Source organism: Dermacentor variabilis, chromosome 1, assembly GCF_050947875.1.
Source record: "Dermacentor variabilis isolate Ectoservices chromosome 1, ASM5094787v1, whole genome shotgun sequence".
In the NCBI taxonomy this organism is placed as follows: Eukaryota; Metazoa; Arthropoda; class Arachnida; order Ixodida; family Ixodidae; genus Dermacentor; species Dermacentor variabilis.
In genome coordinates, this window is record NC_134568.1 from 195,138,288 (window position 1) to 195,164,962 (window position 26,675).

General features: G+C 47.2%; 1 long non-coding RNA gene across 2 annotated transcripts in view; it reads right to left on the bottom strand.

The window, feature by feature from the left end:
• Positions 1 to 22,424: 22,424 nt before the first annotated feature.
• The window catches only part of LOC142572632 (uncharacterized), a 41,390-nt gene continuing 37,139 nt past the window's right edge, over positions 22,425 to 26,675 (bottom strand). For both annotated transcript variants that reach the window (XR_012826116.1, XR_012826117.1), the window contains exons 2-3: positions 22,650 to 22,760; positions 22,425 to 22,564 (exon numbers count right to left, since the gene is read on the bottom strand). This is a non-coding gene — a long non-coding RNA (uncharacterized LOC142572632). The remainder of the gene's footprint in view (positions 22,565 to 22,649; positions 22,761 to 26,675) is intronic.

A 26,675-nucleotide genomic window follows, 5' to 3' on the forward strand; every position in this document is an offset into this window, starting at 1 on the left:
TATTGCGTGCCACCTTTCCTGGCTGATGAGGTCGCACTCGGCATCGCAAAAACCACGCGCACGAGCGCTCCCGCCGTACAGAACACGGGCGCGCGCCAGCGCAGCGACGACCCTCGAAACTTCCATCGGTCCGCTAGGGGAGCATTCGGCGCTGGTGCCGGGCGGGCAAACTTTAGGTTGCCTCGTCTATCCATACGCTGTACAGGACGTTATCAAATGAGCTGCTGTCTTAGAATATGCCACACAAAAAAGTTTCTCGCACAATTAATCTACATTACCAGCCTCATGCTTAGCAGCTGATCTGGTAACCTCTGCCATATAAGTGCACGTGTTTTGTGCCAGAAATTCATTTGCTGGCCAGTTATGTGGTGCATATTTCTCTCCGACCATAGTGTTAATACTTTGTGAGTTTGCACACGTTTGTTCTATGTTTACCTTTCCATTGTATACTTTATTTTTGAAAAGTGGGAGCCAATTGAAATTAAAGAATATTTCTACACTGTAATACTGATGAAACTTTAGAGAATACACTGATGTTTTATTACAAGATGTGTTCTAAAGTTCATGGGCATCATTGTAATCTGATTTTATGTGTTTGTCAGTATGTTCCTCAAGTTATTATTCAGTTTGTCTTGTGACTGATAAATAAAGATTTTGATCTTTTAAGAAAGAAAATGTTTCATTTGAGTAACTCGGCGACTACAGATTACATCTCATTCGCCAAGCATAAGTGCAGGAGCTGCTTATGAAGGAATCAAACATTCCCCAGATGTAAGTATTTCGAATCTCTCCTAACGTGACCATGGATCTACAAGGTGCTTTCACACTATCGGGAAGAGTACTAGCACTGCTCGGAAGGAGTACAAGCACTCTGTTTGGGGGAGTAGAAACACTCGGCTTGGAGGAGTAGAAGTACTCGGTTTGGAGGAGTACAAGCACTCGGTCTGGGGGAGTACTATTACCCCTCTGGGGAGAGTACTGGCACTCCCTTGCGGTGAAGTAACAAAACTCTGTCAGGAGGAGCCTCTCAAAGCGGGTCGATCTACTCTCAGAAAGAGAGTGAAATGTAGGACAAGCAGATACTCTCTCAAAGAGAGTGGCCGGAACTCTGTTTTTAGAGTGTATACGCGAAAATATATGCCTGTCATCGTGATAACGCATTCAGATAAACGAAAAAGCGTGTTGCCTCTAATTATATAATGTATCAAGTATATCACACGGAGCACACTGAAATGAAAACATCAATTCGGTTGTTCTCTGTACATATAACCCATACCCTTGCAGACTGCAGAAAAATCATTTGTAGGTAAGGCCGAAAACTCATAGTTTAGAATACGATTCGAGTATTGCGAGCTAAGTATTCGTATTTGTAATCGAAAATGAACTATTTGGTACTTTCTAATATCGAAACTAATCAGATGTTTTGCAACAACTGTTAAAAAAATCTATTTACTGCTCTCTGTCTACCAGAGAAAGTATCGGAGATTATAAGGAGTGAAAACAACGACGAAAGTTTTCAAAGAAGAGCGGTGGCAAAATGGGTAATTACGCTTTTTTTTTCAATTTCATGGCGGAAGCCTGCGTGCATGATAGCCTCTGATTTTTCGCTTGTAGTCCATCGTTTAATGAATCTTCCAGCCAGTCATGGTTTAGCTTCGTCTTTTACGCCACAACCAGCCCTTATACGTGTGATGACGGCACACAAGTCCTTCAGCAGCCTTTCCCTCTATTCTCTTTACACTTCTGATACGTTTCCGGTAACCATTTGTTTAGCGCCAACCATTTACTCAGCAGCAGGGGCGTAGCCAGGGGGGGGGGGCTTATGGGGCTTCAGACCCCCCCCCCCCCCCGAAATTTTTTCGTGCTCTCCATGCGCCGCCGGCCAAAACAACCCACGGCGCCGGAAATCATGCTCGTTTTTTTTTTTCTAGAATGTCCTTTTCACGCCAAAAAATATTTTTGCGCGAAAATTGCGAAATCAGGCTGCATTTCGCGGCAACGCCCATGCACCGGGAGTCACATATCGTAACGCAAGGAGCTCCATCCGAGCACAAAGTTCCAAAGGCGCGGCGGGCAGGCTTGTCGCGGCATCTCGCTGGGGCCGCGGAATCGGGAGCGCTTGGATCTCAATTCTGACACTTTATGGGTATATAGTTCTAATAAACTTTTGATGCGAAAGGTGCAGTGATATTTCCAAAGCCGTACTTTAGATTTTCAATTCCGGAACACTGTGGGCTTAATGTTGTTATAAACAATTGACGCCAAAGGTGCATTGACTTTTCTAAAGTCTTAGATCGGAACATACAACGAGACAAGCCAAATCAACAGACTTTAAGAGAAGTTGACAAAACACGCAGCGAGATACGGTGAGACGAAGCATTGTGGTGGTTCATTTGTGCCGTCATGTCGGATAAAAAAATTTAAATTAAATTATGTGGTTTTACGTGCCAAAACCACTTTCTGATTATGAGACACGCCACAGTGGGGGACTCTGGAAATTTCGACCACCTAGGATTCTTTAACGTGCACCTAAATATAATTACACCGGTGTTTTCGCATTTCGCCCCCATCAAAATGCGGCCGGCGTAGCCGGGATTCGATCCCACGACATTTTCTTTCACCTACGCCAAAGCATCCATGTCAAGACACTAAAGCCAGCCAGGGTAACTACGTTCTTATTTATTTTTTCTACTTTGTATTTTTTTCGTGAGGACACATTGAGCCTCTTAATTTTTTTTATTCTCGCAACCCTACCAGCGGGCTGGCAGAGCCAGCCAGAGCGCATGCGTTTTTCTGGTGTTGCTCCGAAACCACCGCGCGGCGTACTTCGGTGCGCGTGTGGTTTTCTCTGGCCGAGTGAATTTTCGCCTGGCAGAGCTTTGGACGCTTTCTGGCTAGCAGACGAGAACAAGAAATAATGGTCGCTCCCCGCCATCACTGTGAAGACTTGACGGATTACACAGTGTTCGCTTGAGCGCAACCTCACCTGAAAGTCTTGTCTCCTCGGTGTAAAATACCGAGCACTATGCGTATGGTTCTCGGTGGACCAAGCGTCTCACGTTTTCTTCAATATTCATTCGGTAGCCACATTAGGTGCCCAAAGTAGGCATTGGATTGTGGCCAACATACTCTCCTTTGCGTTTTTTTTTTCAGTTCGGTGTCCCCGCCCCACGAAAGGAAAAAAAAAGGGATACATTGTTGCGGCGGAGCGAATTGTCGCATGGTGACAGTTTGTTACTTCTTTTGCGGAAAGTAATCAGCCACGGCACGCTTCCGTTGCCGGATACTATTATTATATTATTGTGATAGCAATTATATGAAGACTCCAGGCGCATTCCTGCTGTCGCCGTCGCCCTCAAGCTTCGTATGAAGTCTCAGGGCAATAACGTCGTGACCGCGCGCAGCATGCTGTATGTGCGAGTGAACGAGCAGGGGGGGGGGTGGAATGGGTGAGCCGACGATGGTGGCTCAGTCTTGCATGCACAAAGGAGAAAAGCGGGGAGCAAGCGCGCCGCCTTCCGTCGCACTCGATACATCGGATGGAGTGGAAGGAATGGGGGCGGGATCTAGGATTCTGTGAATCTGTGATTGCGCTACATGTTTATTTGCCTAGTTTGACGCATTATATACAGTGACTTTTTCTTAGATACGTAGATTTATTGAAAACTTATACGTATATTTAGATATCTTGTTGCGAGGTTTTGTGTATACGTGCAGTGAACTTTCTTTCCAGTGACACTTTTTTGCCCTTTATATATCAAGCATTTGTATATTCCATGGAATCTTCGCATTTCTAATGAACGAGGGCGAGTTAAATGAAAGTGAGCCTACCCACCCCGCGCAATAATGGTTCGCTTCATTATCTGCGAGGCATGCGCGTAGCACACAGGCATCTTTCATCTACAAAAGTGACACACGGATGTGAGGGTAAATGTTCTGCAATGCTCTCATACACTGGATTGAACATGGTTGCGTGACGTAATGGACACTTCAGAAGTTGAACAGCGGGATGCCGTGAATGTTTTGAGAGCTGAAGGTGTTGCCCAAAAGGAAATTATCCACCGTATGGCTGCCGTATACGTTGAACATTGCATTTCATTGGCCACTGTGAAGCATTGGAGCAAACGGTTGAAAAAGGACGTGAAAGTTGCAAAGACGATCCAAGACCGGGCCAAAGCCATCGTGCAATCACCCCCAAAATAAGTGCAAAAGTTTATGAGCTGATGAGACAAGAACGGAGGATAAACATCGATGAACTGGCAGAGCGTGTACACATGAGTCGCGGTTCGGTTCACACAATAATTCATGAACATCTCGGTCATCGGCTCTTGTGTGCGCAATGGATGCCCAAGATTTTGAACTACCGCCAGAAGAAGGTTGTGCGCTGCTTTGACTCATCTGATCCGGTATCACAAATAGGGTGACGACTTCTTGTCTGCAATTGTGATCGGGGACGGACCATGTTGCCACTACTACGAGCCTGAAACACGACGGCAAAGCTTACAGTGGAAACATTCGAATTCACCGCCCCCAAAGAAAGCAAAGACCGTCATTTCCGCCGGAAAGGTGTTGTTTACTATGTTTTTTTCGATCGTCAGGGGCTATTACTGATAGACTTTTCTAAAGCCGGAGAGACTATCAATCGTTTCCGATATTGTGAAACGCCGGATCGGCTGCGCGGGGCAATCAAGAACGAACGACATGGAAAATTGACGAATGGGGTCATCTTGTTCCACGACCTGGCTATGGTGTTGGGCTGCTGAGCACGAGGTAGCGGAATCGTATTCCGGCCGCGGCGGCCGCATTTCGATGGGGGCGAAATGCGAAAACACCCGTGTACTAAGATTTAGGTGCACGTTAAAGAACCCCAGGTGGTCGAAATTTCCGGAGTGCTCCGCTACGGCGTGCTTCATAATCAGAAAGTGGTTTTGACACGTAAAACCCCATAATTTAATTTTTAATTTTTCTACAATGCCCGTCCCCACGTCGCTGATGTGGTTAATACAGAACTAGCAAACTTTAAGTGGGAAACGCTGCAACATCCGCCATACAGCTAAGACCTGTCGCCTTGCGACTTCCACATTTTGGGGCAAATGAAAAAAACAGCTTAAGGGAAACAGATTCGCGTCGGACGATGACGTGAAAGAGTCAGTTGCAGATTTGTTGAAGCAGCAACCTAAGGAGTTTTATGAGACGGGAATCACCCGACTCGTTAGTCAATGGGATAAATGTCTGAATGCTCATGAAGACTACATTTAAATTAAGTGCCCGTGTGTCATATATTTTCATTGGCTCACTTTCATTTGACTCGCCCTCGTATATTTTGCAGAACGGCTTTATGTAGGTGCTCTCTTCTCTGTTGGGACAATAATTTCGGTGCAATCACTCACGATACACGACCGGTGACAGCTGCTCTTGCGTGCTACATCGGAATAAATGACAGCGTCATGGAGATTTTTCACTGGCCGTTGCATATGTACAAAAATGTAAACGAGGTTGTTGAATGACAAAGTTTCATTAACATATTTGTCCTTAACATGTTCACTTCATGGCCTTTACATTTTTCATATCAGTGGCATGCACTGCTTTGCTGGTTTCGAACTGATATAGTTCTAAAGTTCGTGTGATATTTTCTTTATTTATTAAATGGACAAAAACATGGAAGCATTGATATCAGTTATTTTGAGCACAATTTCTGGCACATACGAGTATAAGTTTTTATTTAAAAAATACATATATTACTTGTTTTGACAGTGCGTAGCGTTCAAGAATTCGTTTGCAGCATCTTTGGCAATGGCAATGCAGTTATTATTCATGTATTTGATATGTCGACAAATTGTTTAAGAGGAAGCTTTAGCTCGGGCCCAACACCGACGCGGTCTATTCAAATAAATGTAAAACGCAGAAACACTTTTGTGATATAACCCCTCGATCACATTTAATGAACTTTGTTGAATTTGAGAGAGTTAACTTCTAGTATCTGTTGGAAGCGGAAGTTCGATTTAGGGCCTGAATTTTGTTTAAAATATTTTGAAAAATTTGAAAGTGGGAAAAAAGAGTAAAAGCTCTCCATCAAAAACAGATTTCGCGGTTCTTCAAACGGCATCTATTATAAGAGTCAAAGCGGACAAATTCGGTATGTCCATTTGTATCTTACGTGAATTAGTTACGTGGTGCACAAGGGTTCTGCAAAAGCCGTATTTCGATAAGGCTAAATTGTTTGAGGTTCATTTGTAACATATCAATTTTGTCCGCTGTAGATGTACTATTAGATGCGATTCACAGAATTGTGATATTATTTTTCATTTTTGAGTTACAGAGTTTTAAACATGATAGTTTAGTTTCCCGAAAACTTGAGATTTGTGCCAATTTTTAATAAAAAGTTGACAACCTAAATAAAAAAATTCGAAACCAGAAGACAGTAGAATTTAAGTTTTTCTTTTAAATGCAACAAACCTGATCAAATTTTGTGCAGTGGTTGCCGAGAAAAATAATTGACCTTCTACATGTATTTAGATAGGAGCATCCGAGATAAAGCTTCCTCTTGAAGAGGAGGCCAAGCTGCAACGTGAGCCCCCCCGAACGAAATTTCTGGCTACGCCACTGCTCAGCAGCTATATATCCTTGGAAGGCTTGCTTGCAATCCGGCTCCAAATATGTTGAGAGGCTATTGGTGCAGTTTTTTGTAATGACAATTAGTAATTTTATGTTTAAAACTCATCCGAATTGTGTCTGATACATAGCTGTTTTATTTTTCACTAGTCAGTACAAGCGCGGTACCGAAGTATAACGAAATATGTGTTCCTGCTTTAAGAAGAAGCTTTAGCTCGGGCCCAACTCCGACTCGGCCTACTCAAATACATGTAAAACGCAAAAGCGCTTTTATGAGATAACACCTGGGCCGAATTTAATGAAATTTGTTACAATCGAGATAGAAAGTTGAATTCTACTGCCTGTTGGAAGCGAAATTTCTATTTAAGGCCTGAATTTTGTGAAAAGAATCGTCGAAAATTCGAAAGTTCGAAAAATATAGACGCACGAAGTTTATAAATACCTCTACATCAAGAACAGAGATCGCGGCTCTGTAAACGGCATCCATTAGATCATTCAAAGCGGACAAATCCGATGTGTCAATTTACGTGAATTACGTGAATTTACGTGAACGTGAACTTACGTGAACTTACGTGAATTTTTTACGTTGTGTACAAGCGTTCTGCAAAAGCTGTATTTCCATATTACTGAATTTTTTTTTAGATTGACGTGTAACATATCGTCTTTTGTCCGCTTTTGATGTACCATCAGAGGCACTTTACAGAATTGTGATATCATTTTCTTTCCTGAGTTAGAGAGTTGTAAACTTGATAGTTTCGTATTCTGAAAATGTTTGATTTTTGCCAAGTTTTCACAAAAAATGGACGACCTAATTCAAAAATTCGAAACCAACAGTCACTAGATTTTAAGTATTTATTTTAAATGCAACAAGCCTTGTAAAATTTGGTGCAGTGGTTGCCTAGAAAAACGAATTCTCCTTTTCTATGAATTTAGATAGGAGCACCCGACCTAAAGATTCCTCTTAAATATATGCATCTTCGTTTCACTATTCCATATTCAATGCAATATTTCATATTTACTTTCCGTATTCAATTCACATTAAAAAAAGTTTATATTTGCCCTCCTCTGGGTATTTTGCATGTGGATCACGCAATGCTGAGCATGTATGATACTCATTGCAACGGCAAATTCTCAAGGATATAGCTACAGTAGCACGATTACACCCTTGTAAAGAATGAACTGCACTCTAAAATTGTCATTTACATTAATCAATGACACCGCTGCAACGTCTTCCTATATATATATATATATATATATATATATATATATATATATATATATATATATATATATATATATATATATATATATATATATATATATATATATATATATATATATATATATATATAGACAGGGTGTCCCAGCTAACTTTAGACAGGGTTTAAAAATATGCAAATGCCACGTAGCTGGACAGAACAAATGTAATCTTGTTTGCCGTCGCTTGCGGATACTCCAACAATTTTTTTCACTCCGCCTAACTACAAAATTAGTCTAAATTAATTAATCAAATTCTAAAATACAATTAGACGAACAGTGTCAATGATAAAATTCTAGAGCGACATGAAAAACACCCGATACAGCTTTCTGTTGCTCGATATACGCTACATAAAATTTTTTTTCCAAGAGTCAAAGAAGCCCGCAAATGCAAGCAAAATTGCCGCGCGACTGGCCTCTGAAGGCACCTTGCGTGTATTTCCGGGCTTCGTTCACGCTCGGAAAACACTTTTATGAAGCACATATTGAGGAACAGAAAGCTGCATCGGAAGTTTTTCATGTCGCTCTACAATTTTTTTCATTGACGCTTTTATCTAATTATAATATTTTCGAAGTTAAATAATTAATTACAGCTAATCATCGAATTAGGCGCAATTAAAGAATAGTTTATCTCCAAGCAACGGCAAAGAACGCTGCCTTTGTTCTGTCCTGCTACGTGGCATTTGCATATTCTTTAACTCTGGTTATGTTAGCTGCGGGGACACGCTGTTTATATATATATATATATATATATATATATATATATATATATATATATATATATATATATATATATATATATATATATATATATATATATATATAATTCTTACTCCTGCATACTGCAAATAAAAAATATTGTAAAAGCAACGCAATAATTCCGTCAGGAGTTCTGTGTTTCCAGGACACTGCTAGAAGCCTAGCACTTTCGATTTATTTATTTATTTATTTATTATTTATTCATTTATATTTATTAACTTATAATTCAAATTACCACTAACGGCACTCTTTGGAGGGTGCTTAAGGGCTTAAGGCTTAAGGGCGTAAGACATATTGGCTTATATAGGCTTAGGGCACTGGGCTTGAGGCACTTTGTTTCGAAGTATAACTTTAATAGAACATTGATTAAGTTAACTGTGTACCATGGTTTTTTTTTCGTCATAGCCACGCCCCATGTTAAGAAGAGCAACTAAGGCCCCATCAACGGACTTTTTCACGTCATTCTGGCGGTAAGTACATAAGGATTCTGCAGTGAAACACCCTAGAATCCAACTCAAGACCCTATCTGTATACTGTCGAGGCGGTACCAATCTATGAGCAAATAAGCGCGATGACTGAATCGATGACAGAGAATTAAACAGAGCTTGAAGTTTCTGCAGTAATATGCGTATTTCCGTGAAGAAAACAAATATTCGTAAATCCTTTTATTATACCATTTACCCTCAACCGGCTGTTCCATAGCGACATTTCTCACTTGTTATCAAGCATACTTTTTCTCAGCATATTGTAGGGTGGGAGGAAACAAACTTCCTAGGATTAAGCGGCCTGAGTCATATACAGGTTGATCTGCTGCAAGAGATACCATATTAGCAGAAGACTCGAAGGTCATTTAGACTCCCTGGTGTTTTTTTTTTTTATTACCGTGCGCCTAAAACTCTTTCAATGGTCTTCCTTGGGCACTGACTTCATCATTATGCGGCTGCCAACATCATGAAACAGACCCACAACGTCGTGCTCGGTAACAAAAAAAAAAAAACGTCAGCGGGTGAGAGACATAAATGCGGCTAGGCTAAATGTGCCTAAAATCTCCGATGAGCGTTGCGAGAGAGAGAGAGAGAAGAATACAGAAAGGCAGGGATGTTAACCAGTCAATAGTCTGGTTGGCTACCCTACAGTGGGGGATGGGAGAAGGGGAAGCGAAAAGTACAATGAAGAGACAGACACAGTGTGCATAGTTTATTACGCGACTCTACATTTCAATAGTCAATACAAAATACCTTGGTGTCTCAAGAACACCAAGAACACCCTCGAGCAAAGTCGAGTTAGTTACTTTTCTTATAACTGCGTAACGCTTTGTTTTTTCGTGTTTGTATGTATATTGTTAGCTGGAACCGTCCGTAAGGAGTTATCCAATTGAAATTAATGCAATTTCGTAGCGTGAGCAACGACCGTGTCTGTCTTTCCATAGGCTGCCCAAGATATCTGCGTCACAATTATTTAACGGTTTCCTGTTTTTTGCAGAAAGTGCGCCATGCGACCCTAATATTTCATACTTGTCAGCAAGGAGAGGCAATACGTAGTAATGCCCGTATATTGTGGACGCATTTATCTTATATTTACCGAGCAAATTTATTGAGCGGTTGCACCGTGATGCCAGTTAATACTATAATTAATTTATAATTCCGTTTCTATTCAATGAAGTCCAAATATCGAAAATCACCGACCTTGCTTCTGCTACTACACCAATTCAGTAACGCGATCTCGTCATTTTTTTTTCCTTCACTGTGTCTACTATGTGCAATATCAGATGTGGAGTTTTACGGCGGTCGCAGCCCATCATATGAATAGCTTCCACCCTTTGCGCATCATACAATTCCTGAAATTAAATGGAACAAGCTTACTGCCCCGTCCTTGGCGCTATCGAAAGATGAGCGGCCGACATCTTTATTCCTGGACTTCTCCGGAGTACATTGTCTGAACGGCTGGCTTAATGTTTACCACTGTTTTCGAAAGAAAACGGTAATCAGTCACTAAGGAGGGGCCAGTTTACAAAGAGCAAGAAATATATGAACTAAGTAGAGGAAAGATTCACGGTGGAGGAAAAAATAGCCTAAGAAAATCCTCGTTGCTCTTCCTACAAGCATCAGGCGCCTCAGAATCGCATGCCGTCCACGTTGCAAACTATGGAGCGGCTGTCTCTCGGATGTCTTTGGGATGTTTCAGGTCAGATCCTGCACCATTTTCTTTTGCTTTCATATTTGCTTGCGCCAACGTGGACTTCTTCGCAAGTGGTTCTTGTGCGTCCGTGTTTGTGCCTGTGTATTCTTTGTCAAACTGTCATTCGTCGGGTCAAACAGGGGGACCCGATCCGAGCAGTCGGACTCGGTCCGATGAATCAAGGCGTATCCGTGTCTTTTTACCGCTGTTTATATTTTTTATGTATATCTCTTTACATTTTGCGAGTGGTGTGCTGTTTCGTTCTGATGGACACTTCTCGTTGCGATATTACTAGTAGTCGTTATTTTTTACTTTGCTTTCGAAGCGTCTCTTTCTTAAAGGACGTGCTCGCTGGTGCGCCTAGACAGGCTTCCGCTGTCCCCGCTGAATAACGCATGAACCTTATCTGAATGCGTCCTCATCCATGACATCAAAGTAAACATGGAGGCTAAATATGCGACCTTTCTGACTTTACTTCGCTGTTCTGCTTGCTGCTTGCAGAGCTTCGTTTTCTCTTTCGTGTCACGGAACGAATATACGCAGTTTTTTCTTTTAGTTTCTTTCTTTCTTTTATTTGTCGCCAATGTAGGCGCCTCAGCTGTTGTAGAGGGAAAGAATGCGCGCGCCTTTTTAAGCCCCTCGCACAGCTCAGCGGCTCACACTAGCCGCATGTTGCGGACCGCTGATTTGATGATGTATATATACAGGCAAACAACCTGGCATGGGAAAGCAAGCAGCCGCATGCGGGTTTCAGTCTCTTGAACAGGAAATTTATTCTTAATGACAGTTTCTGCCCGTTTTCAGGTCCGCAGGCTGCACGCGACCGCACTTGCGCCTGGCGTTAAGCGGGAGACACGGTCCGATTCAGTGTGCGATCCGGCGTCCGGCGCACCGGAGCGCCAGCCGGAATCGAGGTGTTTTGCCGTGCCGAAGTGCCGGATCGAACGCCCAGGCGTGCGACAAACCGCGCAGATTTTGATCGTCCGATGCGTCCGACAACCTCACCGTTGTTTGGCCGCAGCCAATGACAGCGCGGCTGGCATGTGATCGTCTCTGACGTTGCCTTCACGGAGGCGGCGCCGGCGGACCGGTTTCTCGCCGTCTTTCTTTTTTTTTTTTCCTTGTCAGCTGCAGTTTGTGTCCGACACGAAATAGTTACCAGTTCAGTAAAACTACCTCGAACGTGTGCCTGTTCTGCAAAGCAGCACCTAGTACACTAGTACTAAGCTACAGGCGACATCGGGAGCCGCGATGCGAGGGCATTTCGGGGCAGACAGCATACCGACCTTCTGAGCGAGGCTGCTCGCTTCGCTTGCACGTGTGCCCTTCGCTACGACTGCGTCGAGTAAACCAATTGTATTTAATTACGGGTGGCCTGAGTGTACAGTGTTAATCGTTTTCGCGAAAATAAGCGCTCTTCGACGAGCTCCGGCTGGATCGGCTGGACCTAGCTAAGCCTACCAGCCCTATCGCCGGCTGTCAGCGGAGCCGTCAGTGGACAACGCCTCGTAATGAAGTTTTCTGTCACTCGCAAGGGTATAACTTTATTGACAGTGTTCGCGTAAAGAGAAGCAGTGCTGTGCAGAGTTGTTTATGTTGCGTTTCTCGACGGGGATATGAAGTCTTCCGAGCGTACAAGCCAGGGCGCTGGATCTGGGTGGAGCATACGCGCCGCTCGCTCGTGCGGATGCACGCACCGTGTGCCCTGAATCGTCGTATTGCCGCATGCCGGAGCATGCAGCGCCGCACGTTGGATCGGACGCCGAATAGTACCGTGTGTCTTGTGCTTTAGAAGCCGTTGTGAAGCGCTGCGTTGAGACGTTGGGACCTCTAGCGCTTTTTACTAATCGTCAGAGCATTACACATCAAGCGTAAAATACGGTCGTGGCTTAGTTGAGCTCAGGAAGATGTTTCTTTTCTTTTTTCAGTAGCATTAAAGCATTCCCCGCGTTAAATCCTGGCCCGGATAATGAAATAGCAGAGCGAAGAACTCATCATCATCGGACTCGATTGCTTACTTTTATGTAAGCGTACATTATGTATCCATTAGCTAGATATATAAAAAAAAGCATGACAGGGTAACTAAATACGTTACTACAGTTCTTCCTCGGATAACACGAGCGGAATCGATCCCGGTCGTGGCGGCCGCATTTCGATAGGGGAGATATGCAAAAAGGCTCATGTACGCAGATTTACGTGCACCAGGGCGTTTATCCGGAGTCCTCCGTTGCAGCGTGCTTCGTAATCAGATCGTGGTTCTGGCCCGTAACACTTTAACTTTATTTAATCAGAGAATTCATGCAGTAAAAGCGATAAGGTGCTTACGCGCTCCTTGACCATTTTCTCGAAAACTGAAAATGCGTTTACATTGTAAGGAGAAATTTCTGATGATCTCCTAATATCGCATTAAATCTTCCTGTTTAATCTTCACTTGCACGTCCATACTATATGTTTTACTAATTATCCTTGCTTTTCTTTGCTTGCTTAGTTCCTCTCTCTTTCTCTGCTATGGATTATGCGTGAGTGAAGGCGTGGAGAGGTTAATTATCCAAGAAATATGCCTTGATTGGCACGAAGTGGCTCATCACTGAGTAAATATCCAAAGCTAAACTAATAAAGAAGAGCGGGAGATATTGCTTTTGCAAAAGTTCAAGGGCTCACTCACCGGACTGTCTAGAACATAAGTCTGCAAACTACGACCCATGGTAGGGATCCGGCCCGCGGAGACATTGCGACTGGCCCGTGGCCGCTGGCGGTCCACCCGATTACGGTCGGGCCGCAGGCGGAATGTTTCTTCCAGCAAAGCCTCCACAAAGACTGCTCGTGAAAGCGAGGTTTTTCCACACCTCATGCAATTATGCCTTTTTCTGAGAGCCGGCTTCCCTTCATTTACAAGTTCACGCCCCGACGCCAACTCGTCTGAGGCAGCGCCGACAAATCAAGAACCTCATGCGACCATCGCGTAAGGAATGCCTAATGCTCCGATTGCCCTGTCCGAACCGCAACTTCAGAAGCCGGGCTGAAGCTATCACGACTACGCCCAGGCGCGCTGCATGGGCCGAGAAAGATTTAGCCAGCTTTTCACCCCCGAAACTACAGCATGTATATAGCTATTTATAGCGTCAAGCTCCTTTCTTCAGCATGCTGCGAGCTTCAGCCCACGGCATGCGTTGTACGATAATTAGGGAGAATATCTTTAAAGAATTACATAAGACTGTACCGGCCTACATGCTAGGGGGCAAACCAACATCTGTTACTTTTGATGTTGGTAATGCGACAGGTCCGGACATCAAAAAGGACTCGTAAGGCAAATAATGAAAGCTGCAAAAGTTGGCGGATTTTCAAATCTGATGCGTTTGGACTACATATCTCAACAGCAGGTCCTCTGGGCAGGAGCGTAGGAGGGGGGAGAAATTCTGTTCACCAAGATGCCACACCCCTCTTCCTTGTCTCTTCCTTCCCCTCATCCTTCCGTGTCCACAACCCCCCCCCCCCTCACCCCCAGAAGAAGTTCCTAGTCCGCCACCACAAGTTTTTAATTTAGTATTTTGTGTGAATGGACATGTTCTACGCAAGCAGCCTCAGACACGATGACGAAAACCAACACAAAGTACATGCATACGACACCCGAGAGGCTTCATGCAAAAGGGTTCATGAATCAGCGTATGCACTAAGTATAACTTTGTGGTGGCGCATTTGCGCTGCAGAGAAAGATGTCTAAGTGCGAGCCCAATAATAAATGCAGTCTGTTCAGAATATCTGACTTGAATGCATTGCCGTGATTGTTGGCGACGCCGGCAACGCAACAAAATGACCCAACACATTCCTGCGCTCCCCCGCCACCGTCAATGGGCCACTACGTGGTGAAGCGCCTTTCTTGCCTTTTTTTTTGTCCCAGCAGCCGGACATCTTATTCCTCACGCTACAAGCACAATTGGATTTCAGAAACATCACCCCTTAATTGGCCTTGTACAAGGACTACAGTAGTCCAGAAGCTACAGAAGTCCAGGACATTCTAATGCGCCGCTTACCACCGTACTCTGTACGATACATTAGGAAAAGCCATTCTAGGGCGAACATGCTCTCTCAGAAAGAGAACGACTGTAGGAGCTGCGCGCGACTACAAGGACAGAGGATCTCCGTCCAAATCAGCTACTTAGGCATATGCAAACTTTGTTTAAACACGGGCCTCATCTTTCGGCAAGAGCATCATCAAACAGCTCCTCGTGTAGTGACTGCCACCCACTGTGAAGATGGTGTTGAGTTCAGTTTCTGGCCTCAGAATGTCACCATTGTTCGCTCTTGCCGACAAGGTGTGAGAAGTCGCAACGCAGTTTTCTGTGCGACCTCTTAGCTGCAAACCCAGTCATCTTAACATGTCGTGGCGGCAATGCTGCATGTGCATCATCTTCCGTTTTTGCAACATATATACCCTACTCGCGACATTTCTGGCCTTTGAGATGTCATTTGAGATGACTAGCCGGCCTGGTGACCAGCGCCCTGACCCCGTGAGACAACGGCGGCCAGATGTGGCATTTTGCCGACACGCCAGGGTTGAACCGCTTCCGTGCACATTCCCTGCCAGCTGGTGCCGATCATCACCTACATGGTCTCCTTACGACCCGCCATCACTCTACTTTGTTTGGATCCGACTGCTGGTACGATCTGTTGGGAACTCGGCGCTGACGCCCGTGGTTGTACCTGGGTCGCAAGCCCCAAGGGTAGCGTTGGCCTGGCGGCCTGGGGTACAACTGGAAGCATCCGAAGGTCCCGGCAAAGCATGAGTCGACTGGTAACAACGAAACAACTTGTTTATTTTAACATCGCAAAGAGTTGGCGGTCAGGTTTGACCGTAGTAGAGAGACGGGAGAGCACTTCACTCAACAGAAGAAATCGGAGCCCTCCTTTTGGCGTCCGGGGGCAGCTGTTTTTATACTCTCGCAGTTGAGGGCAAGAAGGAACCCCTCAAAAGACGAGCACGTGAATGTACAATGGGCTAATGGTGACGCACACTGTCGTAGCGATGCCGTAGCACCATGTCGAGCACGATCTCGTAGCACCCTGTCGTGGCGCTGCCGGTCGGACACAATGACTGTAATGAGAGGATGGTCCCTGCTTTGGCATCGCCTGTTTCGGGCACAATGACTGGAACGAGATCCCTGCTTTGGCATCGCCTGTTTCGGGCACAATGACTGGAATGAGATCCCTGCTTTGGCATCGCCTGTTTCGGGCACAATGACTGGAATGCGAGGATGATCCCTAGGCGGTCGCATCGCCGCAGTCGCGCCTGGAAACACCTGGCGATGAGTGTTGCGGCGACGACGATCGGGCCAAAATGTCTGCCGCCCCGCCGCAGTCGCGCCGGCAAAACCACGTGTCGCAGGCGAAACGCAACAGACCGCCCCGCCGGGGGAAGGAGATCCCGATGGACAGGGGACTGCATCCGCTGTCCGGAGGGATGTCGCTCGATGATGCTCATAACCGAAGTCGGGCGTCCCTCGACGTTTCTTGAGCGCAGCGCACAGAGAAGGCCTCGTTCTCTAGTTCAGGTTCGCACGGGACACTGCAAAGTGACTTCGGGAGAGTTCACATTTTTGTTCTCGTTCCCGGCAAGCGTTAGAACTACGCTGAAACTCAACCGCTCAGTCAGCAAGCACGGCACAACCCTCACTAAGCCCTGCCAGGCTCTTTCCCCTTTTTATACCACTGCCTAGTTCCTAGTACCACGCGTCCACAAATTGAAAAATTGCACTAGAAAGCATATCATCACTTTGAAACACTAAACAAAAGCAATATGTTAAAAAAAAATCCTGCCTCAGGAAGAAAAACATCAGTAACAAACAATTTTGAGGCTGATTCCTACGTTAGGGGCTTCGACTTAAGCCATCGGCGTTACCGTTGAGACTCCCCTTTTTGTAACGCACCTCAAAGGAATATTGTTGTAAAGCGAGGCTCCAGCGCAGGAGGCGGCCATTTTTGGGAGAGATGGTCTGCAGCCATTGGAGAGGGCAGTGATCCGTCTCAATGATAAACCTCGAGCCGGCTAGATAGCATGACAATTTCTGAACGGCCCACACGAGACATGCACACTCTTTCTCGGTGGCGCTATACGCCTGCTCACGACTGGTCAGCTTACGACTAGCATACAGGACGGGGTGTTCTACTTCTCCATTTTCCCGTTGGCACAGTACAACGCCCATGCCTCGCTCACTAGCATCGCACTGAACAAGGAACCCTTTTGTATAGTCTGGCGATCGTAGCACAGGCTGGCTTGTTAGGGCACTCTTTAGGGCGCTAAAAGCTCTTTCCTTGGTCTCGTCCCAGACGACTGTTTGAGGCTCTGTCTTTCTTAGAGCATCCGTCAGGGGAGCCGCGATATCAGAGTACCTAGGGATGTACCTCTGATAGTAGCCGGCGACACCCAAGAACGACCGAACATCGGTCTTGGTGCGCGGTTGCGGAAAGTCTCGCACAGCGGCCACTTTTATTTCAGAGGGGCGGCGACGACCCTGACCAATCACGTGACCGAGGTAGACAACCTCGGCCTGTGCTATCTGGCACTTAGGAGCCTTGACTGTCAAGCCCGCTTCGCGCAGGCGGGTTAGCACTGCCCGCAAGTGTGCCATATGCTCAGACCAGGATGCGGAGAATATCGCTACGTCGTCTAGATACGGTAAAGCGAATTCTTGCTGTCCCCGCAACACTTTATCCATGAGACTTGAAAAACAGTATGGCGCGTTCTTCAAACCAAAACTCAACACTTTAGGACGGAATGTTCCCATTGGTGAAATGAACGCCGCATACCTACTAGCCTCTTCTGTAAGTGGAACCTGCCAATAACCCCTGACAAGATCTAGGGTGGAAATAAACTGAGCACTACTAACTTTCTCAAGGCGCTCCTCGATGTTAGGGATCGGATAAATTTGATCCTTAGTGAGGGAATTAAGCCTGCGGTAGTCGACGCAAGGACGAGGTTCCTTGCCCGGTACCTCAACTAAAATCAAAGGGGAGGTATAATCACTCTCACCTGCCTCAATAACACCGAGCTGTAGCATTTTCTTTACCTCAGCCTCCATAATATCGCTCTGGCGGGGTGACACCCGATACGCCTTGGATCGTACTGGCTCTGTGGAGGTAAGTTCTATATCATGAGTAAGTACAGAAGTCCTACCAGGCCTCTCAGAGAACAGACCTTGAAACTCTTGTAATAGCTGGTGTAGTTCGGTTTTCTGCTCAGGCGACAGCGGCGCTTTACTGATAAGGTCACTAATGACTTGACCGGTGTCTTCCCTGTTCGTCACTGAGCCTAGTCCCGGAAGCTCGACCGGAAGCTCTTCAGGAACGTTTACCATCATGCACACCACTGCTTCCCTTTGTCTATAAGGTTTGAGCAGATTACAGTGGTAAACTTGCTGTGCTTTCCGCTTTCCTGGCAGACTTACCACGTAGTTAACGTCCGACAGTTTCTGAACAATTCGTGCTGGGCCCTCCCACTGCACGTCTAGTTTGTTGTTTAGCGATGTGCGCAATATCATGACCTCATCGCCAACCTCAAAACGACGGGCCCTGGCTGTCCGATCATAATAAACCTTGGCCCTCTGCTGGGCCTTTGTCATTGCTTCACCTGACAACTCCTGTGCCCTTCTTAAGCGTTCGAGGAGCTTAAGCACGTACTCCACCACGACTGGGTCGTCGCCCCTACCTTCCCATGATTCTCGAAGCATGCGAAGCGGAGATCGAAGCGAGCGACCGTACACCAGTTCAGCTGGCGAAAACCCCGTAGCCGCATGCGGCGCGGTCCTTAAAGCAAACATCACCCCAGGCAGACACAGCTCCCAGTCAGTTCGATGTTCAAAACACAACGCTCTCAACACGCGCTTCATGACGGAGTGGAGCTTCTCAACGGAATTCGACTGTGGGTGGTACACTGAGCTGTGTAACAGCTTTACCCCACACCTTTCGAGAAAAGTTGTCGTCAAAGCGCTAGTAAACACTGTGCCCTGATCTGATTGGATTTCCGCAGGGAAACCAACTCGCGCAAATATGGACAGTAGTGCATTAACTATCTCAACTGAGCTGAGTTCTTTAAGCGGCACTGCTTCAGGGAACTTTGTCGCTGGGCAGATCACAGTCAAAATGTGTCTGTACCCCGTGGCTGTTACCGGCAGAGGTCCCACAGTATCAATAACGAGCCGTCTAAAAGGCTCCGTAATGATAGGTACCAATTTAAACGGCGCCCTCGATTTGTCCCCTGGTTTGCCCACCCGCTGACAAGTGTCACAGGTCCTCACGAAATGGTCTGCGTCCCGAAAACACCCTGGCCAATAGTACTCTTGCAAGAGACGGTCCTTAGTTTTCTTAACTCCTAGGTGTCCGGACCATGAACCCCCATGCGACAAGCGCAACAGATCCTGACGATAGCATTGAGGCACGACCAGCTGATCGAACTCCACTCCTCGGCGGTCTAGATACTTCCGGTACAGGACTCCACCTCTTTCCACAAAACGCGCAGTTTTCCTGGCGATACCTTCTTTGACATTGCAGCGCACGTTTTCCAGGCTGCCATCCTTTTTTTGCTCGGCTATCAAAGCCGACCGGCTGACTTTTAGCAACCTATCAAGTCCGTCTGACGTAGGCGCGATGAGCAAATCAGTAGATAGCTCTTCTAACTTTCCCGAATCGGGATTTTCCTCTCCAGTATCTGGCGCCTTCAACGCTACAGACTCAATTTTATTCAGTTCGGGCGTGCTCTGAATATCAGCTTGCTGCGCCTCTGACCCTTTTTCGTTGTTTGATAACGTCGGCCCCGCAACTACCGCCTTTGCAGCGAGCTCCCGAACCTTCGATCTGGTTAAGGCCTGAACACTAGCTTCACCAAACAAAAGCCCCTTCTCGCGCAGGAGGTGATCGGACCTGTTTGAAAATAGGTACGGGTACTGGGGTGGCAGCATAGATGACACTGCCGCCTCTGTCTCAAGCGCTCCGAAAGGTCCTTCAATAAGCACCTTTGCTACTGGCAGACACACGCTATGAGCTTCCACGGCTTGCTTGATCCACGCGCACTCGCCCGTGAACATATGGGGTTCTACGTAAGACGGGTGAACTACATCCATCGTAGCTGCGGAATCGCGAAGCACTCGGCACTCTTTCCCGTTCACGAGGAGGTCTCGCATGTAAGGCTCGAGAAGCTTCATGTTCTCGTCAGTGCTGCCTATTGAAAAAAACACAACTTTTGGTGTTGTTTCCGGACACTGCGCCGAAAAGTGACCCGGCTTCTGGCACGTATAACAAACGCCCGCTCGCCTCATCTCGAACCGCTTTCTGCGTTCGGCTTCGGCTGCCGCCGTCTCCTTAGGTTCGGTCGCACTGCTTCCACTCGCATCCGCACTACGCGCGTTCCCCTTTGCTCTCATGGGTGTGAACTTCGGCCTCTCGAACTTCGAGCCAAATTCACCCTTTTGACCATCCTTAGCTCCGCGAGCTCGACGCGTCACAAACTCCTCGGCTAGCTCAGCGGCTCTAGCCACCGTACAAACGTCTGGCCTATCCAAGACCCAGTATCGCACGTTCTCCGGTAACCGACTATAAAACTGTTCTAGCCCGAAACACTGCAGAACTTTATCGTGGTCACCAAACGCTTTCTCTTCTTTGAGCCACTCCTGCATGTTCGACATAAGCCTATACGCAAACTCTGTATAAGACTCACTTTTGCCTTTCTCATTTTCCCGAAACTTCCGACGGAACGCCTCCGCAGACAGCCGGTACTTTTTTAGAAGACTCGATTTCACTGTGTCGAAATCCTCTGCCTCCTCTCTATCCAAGCGAGCGACTACGTCGGCCGCCTCGCCGGGTAACAAAGTGAGCAAGCGCTGTGGCCACGTTTCCCGAGAAAACCCCTGCTTCTCGCACGTTCGCTCAAAGTTAACCAGGAACAAACCAATGTCCTCTCCAAGCTTAAACGGCCGCATCAGGTCAGTCATTTTGAACAATACGCGTTCTCCTGCACCGTGTGCCTGACTTCCATTACGAGCGCGTTCCATTTCTACCTCAAGACGCTTCATTTCCGAAGCGTGTTGACGGTCACGCTCTTGTTGCTCTCGCTCTTTCTGTTCTTTAAGTTCGCGCTCCTGTTTCTCTTTTTGCTCTTTAAGTTCGCGCTCCTGTCTTTTTGACCTCTCCTCAATAGTCTCAAGGCATTCCGACAGCTCGTCATCCTCAGCCTCTAACTCAAGAATAGCCTTTAGCAGTTCAGGTTTTCTTAGTTTGTCTGAGACATCCAGACCCAACTCTCTTGCAAGCTCCAACAATTTCGGTTTGCGCAACGACTTCAAATCCATGGCTGCTCTGAATGCTGCTTTCTCTACTGCTTACTATTGTCTTGCCGCAACTAACCCGGCAGCAACGACAACCACAATTACCAGCTCTGTTTCTAACACTAACAAAAGCCTGGCAAAGCTCAGAAGAAGAAAGTCCCGCACTCACCAAACCTCGCAGGCAGGAATTCCGCGCAGTCGTTCCGCTGCAGGCAACCAGTCGTCACACAGGGCTCGTTGCACTGCTCCCGGATCGTCGTTGAGCTGCTCAGCATACCGTCAACTGCATCTCTTCGCTGCTGGCCTCCGTTGTCGCGATCTCACCGCTGGCAGACAGTTGTTTGAAGTCGGAGGCGATCTCACCGCTGGCAACCAGATGTTTGGATCGGACTGCTGGTACGATCTGTTGGGAACTCGGCGCTGACGCCCGTGGTTGTACCTGGGTCGCAAGCCCCAAGGGTAGCGTTGGCCTGGCGGCCTGGGGTACAATTGGAAGCATCCGAAGGTCCCGGCAAAGCATGAGTTGACTGGTAACAACGAAACAACTTGTTTATTTTAACATCGCAAAGAGTTGGTGGTCAGGTTTGACCGAAGTAGAGAGACGGGAGAGCACTTCACTCAACAGAAGAAATCGGAGCCCTCCTTTTGGCGTCCGGGGGCAGCTGTTTTTATACTCTCGCAGTTGAGGGCAAGAAGGAACCCCTCAAAAGACGAGCACGTGAATGTACAATGGGCTAATGGTGACGCACACTGTCGTAGCGATGCCGTAGCACCATGTCGAGCACGATCTCGTAGCACCCTGTCGTGGCGCTGCCGGTCGGACACAATGACTGTAATGAGAGGATGGTCCCTGCTTTGGCATCGCCTGTTTCGGGCACAATGACTGGAACGAGATCCCTGCTTTGGCATCGCCTGTTTCGGGCACAATGACTGGAATGAGATCCCTGCTTTGGCATCGCCTGTTTCGGGCACAATGACTGGAATGCGAGGATGATCCCTAGGCGGTCGCATCGCCGCAGTCGCGCCTGGAAACACCTGGCGATGAGTGTTGCGGCGACGACGATCGGGCCAAAATGTCTGCCGCCCCGCCGCAGTCGCGCCGGCAAAACCACGTGTCGCAGGCGAAACGCAACAACTTGTACTACCACCGTTTCGGTGCGTCGGCGCAGCGGTGTATACAATGTTAAGTGGTACAGCGTGCAGCACAACAGAGGGACACGGAAAGGACGAGCACGAGCGCTTACTACCAAGTGAAATTTTATTGTTCGTTGGCAAGGGTGTACGTAACCCTTGCACATGGCCGAGAAACGCGTGGAAGCAGCGCTAGCAGTGACTTCCAGTCTTCCAGGAGCTCACCACTCACATATTTTTCATCGAGGACACTATCAGGGAGTTGGACTTCCTAGTCGACACGGGAGCAGAAGGGAGTATCTTGCCTGCTCATCCTGCGTACAAGAGTTGTGCACAGATTCTTTATCTCAAAGCTGTCAATGGGAGAAAAACTAACGTCTAAAGCAGCTGATGACTCACCCTAATCTTGGGCTTAGACGCACGTTTCGTTGCATATTTATGGTGGCTCACCAGTTACACAGGTACTATGAGCTCATTTCCGGTCTCGGTATGGCCTCCTGGTAGGCATTGCTGAAAAGAAGGAGGAGGAGAGACAAAGAGGAAGAAAGACAGGGAGGTTAGCCAGTGTAAGTACCGGCTGGCTACCCTCTGCTGGGGAAAGGGGTAAAGGGAATAAAAGGAGAAAGAAGAAGAAGAGGAGAAAAAAAAGAGAAATTGGAAAATTCACGCAGTAACGCGATAGTACGTGATACAACACTCAAAGGCGATCGCACAATTCGCATGTCCTTAAAAACTTCAGCAAAGCCCTTAAGGCCTTGAGTGCCGAAGCCCGTCTGGACCAGTGTCCTAGAGCTTTTTCCTCTGTAAAGGGGCGATTGTCCAGTTTTTCGAGCGCGGTCACGAGCACTGTTCTTGGCACTTTGTAGCTGGGACAGTCACAAAGGAGGTGCTCAATCGTCTCCTCGCAACCGCAGGTGTCGCATGTAGGGCTGTCGGTCATTCCAATGCGGAATGAATAGGAGTTCGTGAATGCCACGCCGAACCACAGGCGGCACAGAAGTGTTGCTTCCGCTCGTGGTAACCCTGGTGGTAGACGGAGTTGCAGACATGGATCCAATCTGTGGAGACGTGCGTTCCTGAACTCATTGGTGTTCCACGAATTCTGCGGAAGCTCGCGGGCGAGGGAGCGAAGACTTGTGGCTGTGTCTGTTCGTGACAGTTGTATTGGTATAACGTGGGCACCATTGTGGGCCGATCGGGCGGCATCATCCGCACTGTGATTGCCCGAAATTCCGCAGTGACCCGGTATCCACTAGAAGATGATGTTGTGCCCCTTGTTAATTGCGTGATGGTGAAGTAGTCGGATGTCTGCCACTAGTTTCATATTTGGTCCGTGGTTCAAAGGGGACATCAGGCACTGGAGAGGTGCCTTCGAGTCACAGAAGAAGGACCATGACTGTGACGATTTGTGACAAATAAACTCTAGAGCAGCCCGGATAGCTGCGAGTTCTGCAGCCGTCCATGATGTAATGTGAGACGTCTTGAACTTGAGGGTGACAAACTCTGCGGGAATTACCACTGCTCCAGCTGAACTATTAGAGGAGACAGAACCATCCGTGTAAACGTGGATGCGTTCTTTGTGTTTGTCATGTAGGAATGAAAGCACGGTTTGTTTGAGGGCGACAGACGACATCTCCGTTTTCTTTTTGATACCGGGAATAACAAGAAGAGCCTGGAGTGGATGGAGGCACCACAGCGGTAGAGATGGTCGTGCTGCAGGCGTGAAGTTTGATGGTAAAGTTCCGTGGTTGGCGGCAATAATCCTGCTAAACGCTGAACGAGGTCGAGCGGCAGGAAGAGAGGCGAGATGATGCGATGGAAGTCGCGCGAAGTGCCTGATATGCATCCTTAAAGCGTCGACTTGAAGATACGTATCGATAGGGTGGTCATGCGCGATGGCTATTGTTGATGCCGTGGATGCACATCTGGGAAGTCCAAGGCAAATTCGTAGAGCTTGAGCTTGTACAGACTGGAGGGCACGGAGGTTGGTCTTACTGGTCCCCCCCAGTACAGGTAAGCTATAGCGCAGGAGACCGAGGAACAGTGCGTTATAGAGTTGGAGCATCGCACTCACAGACGCACCCCATGACTTTCCCGCAAGAAATCTGAGCACGTGGGTTAACATGACTAATTTCCTTTTTAGGTAGGAGATATGAGGACTCCAGGAAAGGTCTCGATCTATTATCACTCCTAGAAAGCGGTGCGTCTTCTCGTAGGCAATTGGCTGTCCATTAATTCTGATAACGTACGGTTTCATTGCTTTACGCGTGAAAGCGACTATAGAGCACTTCTCGCAGGACAGCTCCAGGCCTCGCGCTCGAAGGTAACCTGATGTTAGTGTGGCCGCTTTTTGAAGTCTGGCGCGCACCTGCGGACGCGTCGCTCCTGATGACCAAATGATTGATTCAACAAATGGATCGTTCATCACAGGCAAGCCATCCACCATTGCACCTTTCGCGTTCGCGCTGCGCCACACAATACTACGAGAGCGGATCAGAAGGTCTCTGGCCTTATTTTTTTAGCCAAATTACGGCTATAAATGCGAAGTCAACATATCCATTATCAGATGCGGACCTTTCTTGGATCGGCCGGCGTTATCTGCCGGTAGCTCCGCGGCACGGCGCTGCTGTCAGATGTGGAAGATGGCGGTTGTGCTTCACACTTGCACGGCCTACCAGCAATGAAGTGTGATTCGTTTTCTATGGAGCAAGGGATGAACGCCCATCGAAATACTCGGGAAATGCAGCCCACGTTTGGGCAAAGGTGTCCATTTTGAGAAGTGTGAGTGGTGGTGTTGTGAATTCGCAAAAGGTCCTGAAGACTTGCATGATAATGAACATTTGAGGAGGTCGCGCGCGTTCCTGACAGACGACATGGCACAGGGGCATCTCAAGTTTAATGCTTTTAAGTTTAATGCTAAAAAGTCCGGCAGCAGTGCACCCAGCGAGCAGGGCGACTAAGGGATCCTGTTTATCGTTACAGCCACACGCTTCTTGGGGCCTTGGATCAACGCTTCGGCTTGCCATCAACGACGCAGGCTTCCTGAGCCCTTTGGTTACCGTGACGCCCGTGCATCCTACTGCGCATCCTCGTCTCTGCCTACGCTGACGGAGCAGAGTGCCCGGCTGCCTACATAAGCCCGGAATCCCTGCTTCGCTCTTCAGTCCGGCAGCAGTGCACCCAGTGAGCAGGGCGACTAAGGGATCCTGTTTATCGTTACAGCCACACGCTTCTTGGGGCCTTGGATCAACGCTTCGGCTTGCCATCAACGACGCAGGCTTCCTGAGCCCTTTGGTTACCGTGACGCCCGTGCATCCTACTGCGCATCCTCGTCTCTGCCTACGCTGACGGAGCAGAGTGCCCGGCTGCCTACATAAGCCCGGAATCCCTGCTTCGCTCTTCAGTCCGGCAGCAGTGCACCCAGCGAGCAGGGCGACTAAGGGATCCTGTTTATCGTTACAGGTAAGAACAAACGACCTTGACACGTTATAGTAATTACCTTGCTTGCTGCACTGCTGCCGGACAACCAAAAATTGATATATATTTTGTATTTTGACTGCTTTTTGACGTGGGCACACGATGTCAAAGAAAGAAGAAAAGGAACTCGCAAGTGCGTTATCAGACTTCCGCAGGGAAATGCGGACTGAAATGAGGCAAATAAAAGATAGTCTGCGCTTCTGTAGCGACACCTGTGATGAAGTTAAGGCAATTACTGGTGACATCAAGGCGTTACATCAAGAAATAAAAGCGTTAACAGCTCAGAATCAACATCTCAAAGCGGAAAACGAGAGACTTGAAAAGAAAGTGGACGAGCTCGAACAATATCAGCGAAGTAATAACCTGGAAATCAGGGGTGTGCCAGAGGAGCTCGACTCAACCTCAGTGATAAAAAAGATCGGTGAACTTGTTGGTGAAGCGGTAGCTGATACTGATATTGACATTTGCCACCGGGTGCCCACGGCCCGCAGAGAGGATAAGAACATCGTTGTACGGTTCATATCGCGAACCAAGCGCAACACGTTCCTTGCCAAGTCAAAAAAAAAAGAAGCTGTCATCTGAAGATGTGGGATATAAGGGCACAGGCATCACTACCATTTACGTGAATGAGCACTTAACACGACAGAACAAGCAACTTCTTGGGGCTGCCCTTGCGGAAAAGAAAAAAGCCGGATGGAAATACGTCTGGGTCAGCTCGGGTAAAATTTTGGCACGGAAAGATGAACAGACCGACGCCATTCGAATTGCAAACAAACAAGATATCGCCCGCATCAAATAATCTTAGACGTCATTGTGTAAGTCCGGGTTTTTAATTTAATCAGTATGATGCTCAACTCATCCTCTTTCATTACTGAATCGTCCACGCTCAAATCAAATCTTCAATATTTACACCCATGTTTTTCCTTATTACACTTAAATGTCCGTAGC